Genomic DNA, 6,400 nt, shown 5'->3' with positions numbered 1-6,400 from the left:
CTTTGGAGAAATTTCCCATTCTTAGAGGGACCAGATTACTAAGCATCTCTATCAGGTCACGGGCACAATAAATGCGTGGCCATGCAGGCCCTTAATGCTGGTTCTACTGGGCTTTTTTATGTGTCCTGCAAGAATGCACCCTAAAAATACTAGTCTTTCATTACAATGCTAGGATCCCAAAGTGGGGAGGGTCACTCCAGAGACACACCAATGATTTTCTGTTTGTCTTTTAATAATAGACCCACAAGGCAGCTCAAGTCGCGGCAGGGACTGTTTCTTGGTGTCCCTTTTCAAACTAGTGTGGACTGTTGCAGATTGTTCATGGCTTTTTGCCCCCAGTTACAGCTTCTGCTTTTTAAGCGCACGGCCTCTGTGAGTATGTTTGAAAAGCCTTTGAGCAAATTTTAAGAGACTCATCCAGTCCTCCAGTAAAATGTTTCTGATGATTCACGTTTACTGAAAAACAGCAAAACAGGATTCTTTTAACCTTGACCCTAGATGGCACTCTTTAATGCACACAATTTAATGTTTTGCCATACAGACATCATGTACTTTCAGCAGTCCATGTATTTTCAGCAGGAAGGAAAAGTATCGCTGCTCAATGGAAGAGTCACAGATATTTTGGTAAGCAAGCCTGCTTCAGTTCCTTCTAGGGTTGCCAACCTCCAGGTGGGACCTGAAGCTCTCTCAGAATTACAACTGATCTCCAGACCACAGAGATCAGTTCCTCTGGAGAAAATGGCTGCTTTAGAGGGTGGACACCATGGCCCGCTGAGGTCCCACCCCTCCCCAAACCCTGCTTTCTCTTTCTCAAATCTCCAGAAGTTTCCCAACTCAGAGATGGCAGCCCTAGTTCCCTCTGGAAAATTTCAGCCATAGAGCAGTTGACTTGTAGTGCTATGCAGAAGACAACGGTCTTAAAAGCGTGTGACTGCTTAAGATGGCACTGTTGGCTACTGAAACTTGCAGAGCCAGAAAAGACTTGCACCAGAAACTTTGGAAAGCCATTGCCAATCAGAGAAGGCCAGGCCTCCACTGCTTCTGACTCAGAAGCCAATTTGTACATGATAAATTAGGTATGCATGCAGCCTCAGTTGGATGGGGGTAGCACAGGAAGAGAAGAGTAATTTAACCCTCAGGCCCTGGCTTGGATTTGCTAATGGAATCAGGGTTTTTTGTGTTGCTACTTTTTAAAGGAAAGAGAAATACACACAGGCTTTAAAGGGACATGAGTTTTGCCCTCTAAAACTTCTAATTCTATTGCAGGGGGCCCAGTTTCTAACAGGGAAAAGCAGAGGTTGAAGGGTTAAACCCCTTTTCCTTTCCTGCATGGCTCCTTTGATGTATATCATGCACATAATTTACCATTTACAGACTGACAGAGATTGCATTTCCACCACATCTGGTCCAGCCCTCACAAAAAAGCACCACCCTGCAACGCACTTAATTTTTTAAAAAGGGGAGATCTATTGAACTCCTAGCAGGAACCATATTTGACCGATAGGCCACCAGTCTGAGGTAAGCACTGCTTGGCTAGAAGGGCTAATGGCCCAAAAGTCAATGCGGTATAGCAATCAGGACCAGCCAAGCCCAAGATTGAATCACCACTCGACCAGGATGAAACCTGCTGGAAGGACTTTGGCCGGCCAGTTATGACCTACATCACTGGGTTGTTGTGAGAGTAAAACAGAAGAGAACCATATATGCTGCCCAAAGCTTTTTGGAAGAAACGCAAGATAAAAAAGCAAGATTGCATAAGGCTGTTTTTCTTTTCAGTTATTAAAAACAATGCACAAGGGTCTCCCACCCTTCCGATGCCCTCCTCAAGAGAAGGCAGGGCAGTGTGCCATTTGAAGAACTGCAGAGAAGTGGTGGGGCTTCCCTCTCCCAAAATCGAAACTTCATCCTATCTTGCACTTAGGGAAAGAAACTACCTGGCATTATTTAACAAAAGATTATCCCACAAGAAGAGAACGGTTATAAAAACTGCACAAGAACTTCTGTGACTGGGAGCAATAGAAAGATTCTGTAAATCTTATACAATCACCTTAAGGATAATGTCTGAATCTTCATGCCTTCCTAAAGTGGTTATCTTTGGCCTCAGAACAAAAATGCCATCTGAACTCTTTAGAAAAGCTTTCATTGCGTATCTCCTGTAAAATGTACACCAAAAAAGCACATTGGAACACATCTGTTACTTTTGCGGTCACACTTAATAAAACATCATCAAATAGCACCTAGGCTCAAGTACTTGCACAATCTTAAGGGAAAGGAGAGCTTTTCTTTCTTCTTTCTGATCTTCAAGCCCTTCTTTTAATAAATATCTCAAATGTACTGGAGTGAGGGGGGAAAGGGAAGGAGACTCTACAGTTGCTCTCAGGGGTGAGGAAAAGAATGCTCTCTGGACATGTTCATAAGATGGATGTCTGCACTTCTTTAGCCGTCAAAGTCCTGGAGAGGTGGAATTTCTGGAATTGCAGTTTACAGGGTTGTGGGGAGATGCTGAGAACTGTTTGTGCTTTCCCTAAGCTCCTTGGAGGAAAGGCAGAATGTTTTTTAAAAAACCCTAAAATAGCATAAAGCTAGTTTCAGGTGTTGGTATGTAGTAGAATAGCAAGATTTGGGTCCAGTAGCATCTCACAGACCAACTAGGTTTCCAAGGTATGATTTCCCTTAAGATATCTCTGTCTCTTGAAAGCTCATACAGTGGAATAAAGCTGCTACTCATATATATAATTATAAATATAAATTATAAAAATGACACATCTCCCACCCTGTACCTTAGAGTCTATTGCACTGGGGAAAAAAATAATGCACATGCTCAGGAAGGGTTTTCATCTTTTTTAAAAGCCTGGAGCGGGAAGCCTGAAATCCCTGAAACTTAACTCCACTCAAAACTCAGAAATTGCATCTAGAACTCTGCCCATGTTCAGGGTCCATGGTTGCCAACTCCAGCCTGGGAAATTCCTGAAGATTTTGGGATGGAGAGCAGAGTTTAGGGAGGGAGCTTAGCAGAATATAATGCTATTCAGCCCACCCTCCAAAGCAGCTATTTTCTCAAAGGGAGCTGATCTCTGCCGTTTGGAGGGTTGCTAAGCTCCGGGTGATGGCTGGAGGTCTCCTGTAATTGCAACTGATCTCCAGGTCATAGAGATCAGTTTCCCTGGAGAAAATGGCTTTGGGGAAGGTGGACTTGATGGTATTATACATCAATGAGGTTCCTATCCTATTCGAATTCCGGCCTCCCCAGGCACCACCCCTCCAAAATCCAGGAATTTCTCAACCCAGACCATTCCGGGAGATTTCCAGATGATACCTGGAGGTTGGCAACAAAAGGGATGAAGGGGTGTGGGTGAGTGGGGTGTTTCCCTCTTGCTTCTTTTTTAACAATATTAGAAATAAAAGCGGAGGTTAGGCATAAAGGAAGCCCTGAAATCACACCCTCCGCTCTGTTTCGTCCCAGAAGTGGAGGGGTGATCGCCATGGAGAGAAGCAAAGACGAGCCCCAGGGTAATGTTTCAAAATGGAGCCTGCCTCAACACACCACCCTCGCCTATGGAGAAAGGAAGGGGCCGAGGATTCCCTGCAACCAAGCCGCTCACCACCTGCAAGTCGCGTTGCGCACAGCCTCCCCTTCGGCCTCGGCTTCAGCAAAGCTCCGCGTGTGTATCCTTCGGCCCTCTGGTAGCCATGGCAACCAAGCAGGCCCGGCTAGGCCGCGGCCTCCACCAGGAGCAAGCCGGAGAACAAAACGTGCCTTCTGCTAATCATCTCTTGGATTTCCCCGCTCTTCCCACACACTTCTTGGTCCATAGTTTTTCAAAGCAGCTACACAGACAGCAGGTTTTTTTTTAAAAAAAGCTGAACAACTGATAATAATTAAAAAGTCTAGGCTAGAAAAAACAAACTGTGGGTGGGTAAAAGGGGGTGCCTGGAGACTTGGAATTACAACTCATCTTCATAGATCCAAAGTAGGGTTGCCAGTTCCAGGTTGGGAAATTCCTGGAGATCTAGAGAGTGAAACCTGGAGAAAGTGGGGTTTGGGGAGGGAAAGGACCTTGGCATGGCATAATTCCATAGAGTCCACCCCCCAAAGTAGCCAGTTTCTCCAGGTGAACTGATCGCTGTGGCCTGAAGACCAGTTGTAATTCTGGGAATCTCCAGCCACTACTTGGAGGCTGGCAACCCTAATCCAAAGGCGTTAGCCGTGTTAGTCTGTAGCTGCAAAATAGTAAACAGTCCAGTAGCGCTTCTAAGACTAATCAACTTTTTTGTAGCATAAGCTTTTGAGAACCACAGCTCTCTTCATCAGATGCATGACAAAGAGAGCTGGGGTTCTCAAAAGCTTATGCTACAAAAAAGTTGATTAGTCTATGAAATTCCTTCCCGAATTCTCCCCTCCACAGCCACTACCCCCAAATCTCCAGGAAATTTCCAGGCTGGGCTTGGCCACCTTAGGTAGGGTTGCTAATTCCAGGTTGGGAAATTCCTGGAGGTTTTGGAGGTTGAGCATGGATAGGGTGGGGGTTTGGAAAGGGGGGAAGACCTCAGAAGGTTATAATGCTGTAGAGTCCACCCTCCAAAGCAGCCACATTCTCCCAGGGAACTGATCGCTATGACCTGCAGGTCAGTTGTAGTTCTGGGAGATCTCCAGCCACCACCTGGAAGCTGGCAACCCACGCAAGAGTCTTAGCTTCTTTTTCCCTCAGGAGGACAGGTAAGGTGACTGTTATACCATATGAAGTACCAGGCAAGATGCTATTCTGTTGTTCATGTGTGTAGACTAGGGTGCCAACTCCAGGTTCAGAAACTCCTGGAGATTTGGGGGAGGAGTCTTGAGAGGAGGGGTTTGAGGAGGGGGAGGACTTCAGTGGGATACAATACTCATAGAGTCTACCCTTCGAAGCAGCCATTTTGTCCAAGGGAACTGATCTCTGTCATCTGCAGACCAGCTGTAATTTGGGGAGATCTCACCTGGAGGTTGGTAACCCTAGTGTATACCCATCCATCTCAGGGGGGAACCCCCCCCCCAACAAACATGCATAAAACTCTAATCAGTGGAATGAGTAAGATACAAAGGTTCACAGCAAAACCCCTCAGATGCCTGTATTCTCTATAGTGATGTTTTCAGGTGGGTAGCCGAGTTGGTTGGTGGTAGAAGAGCAAGATTTGGGTCCAGTAGCACTTTAAAGACCAACTAGATTTCCAGGGTATGAACTTTCAAGAGTCAGAGCTCCCTTTGCCAGATATGGCAGAGATATGGCATGAGAAATTTTATTGTATACGGAAAAATGGTTTAAATGTTTATTCATGTTGTTTGTTTTAAATTGTATGTTGTAAATTGTTTGTTGTTACACCAGCCTGAGCCCATCTGATCGGGAGGGCGGTCTAGAAATGTAATGTAATAATAAATAATAAATACCCTGGAAATCTAGTTGGTCTAAGTTGCTACTGGACTCGAATCCTGCTCTTCTGTAGAGATATCACAACCTTCCAATAAATGTTCCACCCATGGAGTTTTAGTTATGAGGCAACCATAAACAATCCAAGTATGCAATCTCCTCATCTGACATATTGAACACAAATCTGTTCATTTTTCTTTTTTTGCACAACAAAAATTGTAGCATTCCCTCACGATTTCAGAGGTTGGGAGCAGTACAGGCAATGGCCTTGGCAGAGCCTGTGACAGTGGGCCAACACCTCCTTTGCATGCAGAATGCCCCCAGTTAACTGGCACCCCCAGTTAAAGGCTCTCCAGTAGACGGGATTGACTCAGGAGAAGGCAGCAGATGTATGGTGATGAGCCATTGCACCATAGCAGGCGCAGCCTTTGCATGCAGAAGACACCCAATTTCAAGCTCCAGGTAAGAGGCCAAAGATGTTGGGAAAGACCTTTTGCTGCCTGAGACTCAGAGAGCTACTGCGAATCGTGAGCAATACTGAGCTAAATGGACCAATGGTTTCACTCAATATAAAGCAGCTTCATGTGTTCATTTATTGAGCATTTTCAACAGCGTACTTGCCCCAATCAGCCTGCTTCTTACAACTGTGTATGCGGAATGCAGGATTCTGGCTGTGTCAGCAACCCTAGTGAACTGTTGTTTGGGATCTCCATATTGTAAAGAGGTAAAGGATTAGGCTGCCATCATAAACACCCTTAGTAGACCAGGGTTCCCCAACATGGTGCTCACCGAGCTTTTCAGAAAGAAGGCAGGGTCTTGTAAAGGCAGAGCTTGTTACTGGCTGCCCTTATTCAAATAATGTTCCATGAGATGCAATAGCAGCTGCACCAGCTACTGCAGCACCTGGAGGACTGATAAGCATCTGGAGCTGTGGTTCCATTTTCCCCTTCGGGCTTTCCTTCTTTTTCTCCTGCCTTCCTTCAATTCCTTTATCCCCT

This window comes from Eublepharis macularius, chromosome 17 (genome assembly GCF_028583425.1).
Source record: "Eublepharis macularius isolate TG4126 chromosome 17, MPM_Emac_v1.0, whole genome shotgun sequence".
Lineage (NCBI taxonomy): Eukaryota > Metazoa > Chordata > Lepidosauria > Squamata > Eublepharidae > Eublepharis > Eublepharis macularius.
The sequence above is the reverse complement of the archived record's forward strand: the minus strand, read 5'-3'. Positions refer to the sequence as shown.